We start from the raw sequence: 7166 nt of genomic DNA, 5'->3' as shown, positions 1-7166 counted from the left end.
CACACTCAATCTTCCTGCTAAAGATCAACAATTTTTGTTTTGTTCTGTTTTTGTTGTTGTTGTTGTTGTTGTTGAGACAGGGTGTTACTGTTGTAGATCTAGCTATCTTAAACTTACTATGCAGACCAGGCTGACCTCAAACTCACAGAGATCTGTATGCCTCTGCCTCTGCCTCTGCCTCCCAAGTGCTGGGACTAAAAGTATGCATATCGCTGTGCATAACTGTGAAGTTTTATTTTACTTAAGACAGCGCATGCCTTTAATTGCAGCACTCAGGAGGCAGAGGCAGGCGGATCTCTGTGAGTTCAAGGCCAGCCTAGTCTACAGAGAGAGCTCCAGGACAGCCTCCAAAGCCACAGAGAAACCCTATCTCGAAAAACCGAGAGAGAGAGAGAGAGAGAGAGAGAGAGAGAGAGAGAGAGAGAGAGGCTCGGATTCAGCGTGTGTGTGCTCTCCCTGTTGCCATGCCTGTCGACATCAGCCAGTGGTCCAGGCCGCTGAGCCTGCAGGAGGTGGACGAGCATCCCCAGCACGGGTTGCCTGGGGATGGTTACGCTGGGGTGGAGGTGCATGAGCTGGGCAAAGTGCTGATGCCCACCCAGGTTAAGAATAGGCCCAGCAGCATTTCATGGGATGGTCTTGACCCAGGGAAACTCTACACCCTGGTCCTCACAGACCCTGATGCTCCCAGCAGGAAGGAGCCCAAATTCAGGGAATGGCACCATTTTCTGGTGGTCAACATGAAGGGCAATGATATCAGCAGTGTCAAGGTTCTCTCAGATTATGTGGGCTCTGGGCCTCCCAGTGGCACAGGCCTCCATCGCTACGTCTGGCTGGTGTATGAGCAGGACAAACCACTGAACTGTGACAAACCCACCTCAGCAACAGGTCAGATCACTGTGGCAAGTTCAAAGTGGCAGCCTTCCGCAAGAAGTATCACCTGGGAGCCCCTGTGGCAGGCACCTGTTACCAGGCAGAGTGGGACGACTACATGCCCAAGCTATATGAGCAGCTCTCCAGAAAGTAGGGGAGCCATGGAAACTGGTGGTCCTGGGGGCCCCCTACAGTATTATCAAGTTGTGCAAAGCATGCTGTTTCTTCTCCTTTCCTTCCTACCCCCTCGAAGGGAGTTCTGAGCTAGGATAGAGGTTTAGGGTGATTTCCCACTGCCCATCCTTATGATTCTAATAATTGCATCCCAATTTATGTTTGCTCAAATTTAGGCTCCATCTGGGGGTGTTTGGTGTTCTGATGGAGTCCTCAAATTGTTAATTTAAGAAGTGCAACTCTGAATAGTAAGGTACCCTGCCAAGAGCAGGTCCCCTGGGGCGAGGGCTAGTGGTCTGTGCGTGGTTTGACAAGGACTCCATCCAGAACCAGGCATGGTGTCATCTTCTGAGATGGTTTTTAAGAGTCCTACCCACCAACTGAGACAACCCAAGGCTTCCATCTCAGTCAAGTCCTGAAAGTACAGTCCGGTCAGGCGGCTGCACGGGTGTCGATGTCCTGTAACCCTAAAGAACAGGGCTTCTGTGCTGAGGCATGGCCATGGAGAGAAGGGCTAAGTCTTGCTTTTCAGTAGTGTGAGCAAGTCACTGGGATTGCTGGGTATGTTAACCTTGTTTGTTCATCGTCAAATAAAACTAAAAGGCAATGGAGTCAGAAAAAAAAAAGAAAGAAAAGAAAAGAAAACCCTCAAAATGGAAGTTTCAGGCTCAAAGGAATGAGGCACTGATGGTAATTAAAACTCAAAATAGAAACTTTGGACTCAAAGGAATGGGGTTTCAGTACTAAAGACCAAGTACTTTTGGAGCTTTGAAGGAAATGTCGGGTCTTCCTGTTACCCCTGAATGCTCTTATACCTGGACATGCCCATGCTGGGGACTCTGGGCCCTGCTCCTCGGCTGAGAACTGATGCTCAAATCTCTTCACTTTGTGTTTTGCATCTCCCTCCTGCTTGTCTGGATCATGCAGCTGCCTGGAGACTGAATGGACTGCCACAAATGCACTGGTTCATGCAGTCTCCCCAGGTGTCCCTAGGCCACATTTACTAGTTGTTAGAGAAAAAGAGACAAGAGGTCTAATGAGGCATTATGTTGTGGAGAAAGCGGTATTCAAGTGCCAATCACACACTAATTAGCACATTAACAACATGTCATACAAATAAAAGCAGGGGCCTCCGGCTCCCTTCTAGGACAAAGACTACACAATGAAAAGGCCTTAGAGGTTCTTATAGCAGCCAGTTCTCCCTGCATTCACAAAGTCCCAATCTCAACATACATTTATTGAGCACCTGCTGTTTGCTGGTTGTAATGTTAAACACACCACACACACACACACACACACACACACACAGAGAGAGAGAGAGAGAGAGAGAGAGAGAGAGAGAGGGAGGGAGAAGAGAGAGAGGGAGGAAGGGAGGGAGGGAGGGAGGGAGACAGCATCCACAGTTCAGCCTCTCCATTACAAGGTGCACACTGCACACTGTAATAGGTAAACAGTATTTTCAAGAACACTGTGGGGAAAGGGGGGAGGGCTGGCAGTGAAAATATTTCCAAAATAAAATGCCCAAGATGCTGAGGTGAAGGTACTAGAGGGTCCGTGTGCCCGAATGACAGAGAACACTGAAAACGGTAAGTTCTGTGTCTAGACGGAGCCGAGTTGAGGAACCGTTATTTGATATGCAATTTTCTACTTAGCAGAGCAGGTACACAGAATTCAATTTGGGAGTGATCTGTATTCTATCCAGTCTCACAATAGCATTCAAATGTAGGCAGGGAACAGGGAATTTATCTTCCACTCTCTGGGGGTAGACGCTGGCCCACCAGTGGGATTTCAGCGCTAGCTAGGTGGGCGGCAGAACAGACAACAGCAAGAAATTACAGCCACAAATCGCCCCTCAGGAGCAGTGCGGGAGCTGCTGGCCTCTGCCCACTCCGGTAATTGCAGAGCCAAAACCACTGCCAGGAAAAGGGATAACTAACCTGCAGAAGAAAAAAAAAAAATGCCTCTTCTGCTGCCCAAAAAGCTGGCCGCGCGCTAAACGGGAGCAGTAAATCTTCTCTGCTAACGCAATTGCTCAGCTAAAACATTTTCCCATTTTACCACGTTTATCATTTCAAAAATCTGAAGTGTGCTTTGTAGTCACATTGCATATTTTAAGCAGTATTTCTTTCTCCTCCCCCGCCCCCTCCCTGCTGTCATTAAATAATGTGTTTTATAATCAGTAACATCTTAGAATCAAGGAAACTCAATAATTGCCATGATTTAAAGTGCGTTTTCCATAAAATGAGACGCAATGCTGAGAGGCTAAGGTCGGCTTCCTACACAGGGCCATCTAATCAAGTGTCTTCTGCTCACATTCCATCAGCTGGGCACCCAGTGGTTCTAAGTCTGAGGGTAGGGGCGGGGCGGGGCGGGGGGCGGCAACCTGCTCCTTATTAGAGCCCATAAAAGGCAAGACGGCAGCCAGACTGTCCCCTACAGGAAGCGGCCAGCCTCTGAGTCTTAGGGACACTCTAAAGTTAAGCAGTGTGCTGTAAACACTCCTGAACTCAACAGCAGATTCACGTGACCCCAATTTTAAAAACGCTGTGGCCCCAGCCCCCATGTCTTCTGTTGCTGATGCAGGCAGTCAAATAGCCAATGGGAGGCGTTGAGACCCCTGATAGTCATACCATTCCCTCTGGGACTGTAGAAGACACAATTGCAGTTGAGATGGTAGATGTCTTAGAAGCCAGTGGCTGAGAAACTAGTACTGCCATGGCCCAGTCCTTAGATGTAGTTAATTCACCTCAGATTACTCCGCACACAGTGAGGTTATATCCACCCTCTGGACTCAGCACACAGTGGGGTTATATATCCACCCTCTGCATTCAGCACACGATGAGGTTATATCCACCCTCTGGACTCAGCACACAGTGGGGTTATATCCACCCTCTACACTCAGCACACAGTGGGGTTATATCCATCCTCTGCTTCAGTCACCTTGCCCTGCTCTTCAGTTTGAGCTCTCTTCTCTTGGGTCCCAAAGGGACTCACTAAAAAAGAACCTGCAATGATTAACTCTAAATGTTTCTTTTCATTGTCTTGATTCTAGGGTCAGGTTGGCTTTCTTTCCTACCCAGGGTGGGATTTCCATGATAAGCTGTTAAATACAGAAAACAGTTCCAAGAGCTTTGGAAAGTGCCAGCCACATCCCCACCCCAGGCAGACGAACTTGAAAAGGCCAGTTGGGGCTGAGCTGAGTCTTGGTGAGCACATCTAAGGAGCTGTTAATAGCCTGAGCAGGAACATGAACTGCTGGGAACATCCGCTCTCCATGGGCGCCTGTTGGAGCCAGGCATCTGTCAAAAAAAACCTGCAGAAGCCAGCTCTAGAGGAGGGAGGGGAGCAGGGGAGAGGTACAGCAAGGAGGATGCTGTCAAGAATTGCAGTTTTACTGAAAACAAAAAGGCTAAAGGAAAATAGAAGGCTAATACTTCAAGTAAAGTTGAAAATACTCTGTCTCTCTGCTACTTCTTTGAAGTAGAAATTGGGAACCAAAGGCCTCACACCAACCTTTATAAGTACTGTTTTTTTAAAAAAGAAAAAATATTGTGTAATGTCCCAATGCACTAAGGGGTTCACAAAAACAGGCAGATCAACACAGGCAGGCAGGTCTATAGCCATTTATGCCAAGACAAGATGGGACTCTGAACTCACGAAAAGGCCAGGGCCAGGTCCAAAAGCCACCTAGATCCAGGGCCTTCCTGTCCACAGGATAGAAGTGACCCATCATCAGAAGCCACCCACCAGCTAGGACAATTCCAAATGGACTGTCACATGAGTGAGACAGCATGTCTAAGTCTAACAGCCATGCTTAATACAGCAACTAACAAGACTTAACACCCTGCTTTGTCCCTGTGAGCCTCCAGCCCCAAATCAGCTTCTCATTGCTGCAAAATCTCATCCATTGGAGTCCTGTGCAATAGCATGTGGCAGTCTTCAAATTCTTATTGCCTTCTGCACTGTGATAAATGTACAAATTTCCTTTTATTTGTGTATAATCACTGAACAGTGTTGAGTTTCATGAAGACATTTCCATTCAAGCAAATCATTGTCTTCATTTGGGTTTCTATTGCTTTGATAAAACACCATGACCAAAGACAACTTGGTAAGAAAAGGGTTTATGTCAACTTAGAACTTGCAGTCTGCCATCCAAAGAAGTCAAGACAGGAACTCAAAGTAGGGACCTGGAGGCAGGAACTGAGGCAGAAGCCATGCACCAGTGGTCCTCAACTTGTGGGTTGTAACCCCTCTGGGGTTGCAACCCAGATATCCTGCATATCAGATATTCACATGGCAATTCATAATAGTGGCAAAATTACATTTAGAAAGTAGCAATGAAATAATTTTTTGGTTGGGGGTCACCAAAATATAAGGAACTGCATTAAAGGGTTGCAGCATCAGAAAAGTTGAGAAGACGCCACTGATCAAGAGGAACACTGCTCATTGGCTTGCTCCTCTTGGCTTCCTCAGCCCACCTTCTTATAGAACCCAGGACCACCACCCTACAGGTGGCACTGTGAGCCACTGTGAGCCACCCACTGTGAGCTGAGATCTCCCACATTGATCATCAACCAAGAAAATGAACTACAGGCCGGCCCACAGGCTAATCTGGTGGGGACACTTTCTCAACTGAAGTTCCCTCTTCCCAGATGACTCTAGCTTATGTCAAGTTGACGTGAAACTACCAAGCACTGCCATGTACTTTGACCATATTCACCAGCTCCCTAATTACTGTCTCATGTTCCCCTTCCCATTAGTCCCCTCTCTTTCTCCCAAGAGCCCCCTTGAGCTTTCATGTCATCCATCTACATATTCATCCTATAATCAAGGATCCATATATGAGGGAAAACATGAAATTATCTTTCTGGGTCTGGTTTATTTTGTTTAACAATGTGATATCCAGCTCTACTCTGCCCGTTTTCCTCCAAATGGTGTAATTCATTCCTCTCTATGGCGTGATAGTCCGTTGTGTATACAAATCACATTTTCTTTATCTTTTCATTTATTGACAAACAGCCAGGCTGGCTTTATAAGTTGGCTGTGTTGACTGATACACAATCTTAATGAAGAGCCCTAAGCTTTCGGAGTCTCAGTGTCCTTTCCTATGGAATAACACTAATGATGTCACTCTACACAAATGTATGATAGTCAATTTCAGAAGAGGAGCAGAAATGTAAACCTGGTACAATGTAATTCTTCAATATCCTTCAACGCCCACTTATTCCTCTAACGAATGCAGGCTAAAGATGGTCAGGAACTGCAAGAAAGTGAATACATTGAACATCACTAGTAACCAGGAATTGTCAACTAGAAACAGACACATGAAACAAATGATATTTGAATGTGATTCCTCCTGTGTTTTCAGGAGACTTTGTGTTTCCGTGTTAGAGTCTTGTCTCTGGATCAGCTCTTCTGGCTATGGTGTGATGTACAGGCTAAAGTAGAAAACCAGTTCCTCCCAGCCAGTTGTTCACACACTACTCCTCCCTGCCAAGCCCAGAAGAGCCTGAGAAGAAAGAGAAACACCCAGGAGGAAAGGATAGAAGGAGAGACATACTGCCTCCAGGCTGGCTTCCCAAAACCTGAAAGAATCCCCTCCCAGTAAAACACATTCTTTCTCTCCTTCCTGATGCCTAGGTAACTTTGTCTTGTGTTGGAAATTGCAGAGCCACTGACAGCAAAAATCCTTGAAGGACCATACAGAGCAAAGCCACCCACTAACCCCTCAGAACTGTGACAAGCCCTCTGAGCGACTCTCCTGCCCCTTTGTTGTGGTAACTAGTCTACCCTAGCTGACTTGAACTGTCCTATCTTGTATCCTCAGTCTACAACTGAGCATAACTCTGAACAATGACCCACACAATGTAACCACCAGCGGAGCAGAGGCCTCCAGAATTTCCCCCAACTGTGAGAAAAAGAAACCCAGAATGTATACTCTCCGTTTCAAAGAAAAAGACCATGAACGAGTGAAAATGCTGAGATCTGCAAACTTCGTCCACAGGCAACACACAATCTGTAAAATACTAGTACCTATCCTACTTGGTTTTATGTCAACTTGACAGAAGCTAGAGTTGTTTGAAAGGAGGGAAACTCATTTGAGAAAATGCCTACCTAAG

General features: G+C 46.6%; 1 pseudogene; it reads left to right on the top strand.

Annotated features, from left to right (window-relative positions):
• Positions 1-464: 464 nt before the first annotated feature.
• LOC100758742 lies at positions 465-1027 on the top strand (annotated as a pseudogene).
• Positions 1028-7166: the final 6139 nt, after the last annotated feature.

The sequence above is a fragment of the Cricetulus griseus genome, chromosome 2 (assembly GCF_003668045.3).
Source record: "Cricetulus griseus strain 17A/GY chromosome 2, alternate assembly CriGri-PICRH-1.0, whole genome shotgun sequence".
Lineage (NCBI taxonomy): Eukaryota > Metazoa > Chordata > Mammalia > Rodentia > Cricetidae > Cricetulus > Cricetulus griseus.
This window is presented reverse-complemented; position numbering and strand designations above follow the sequence as displayed.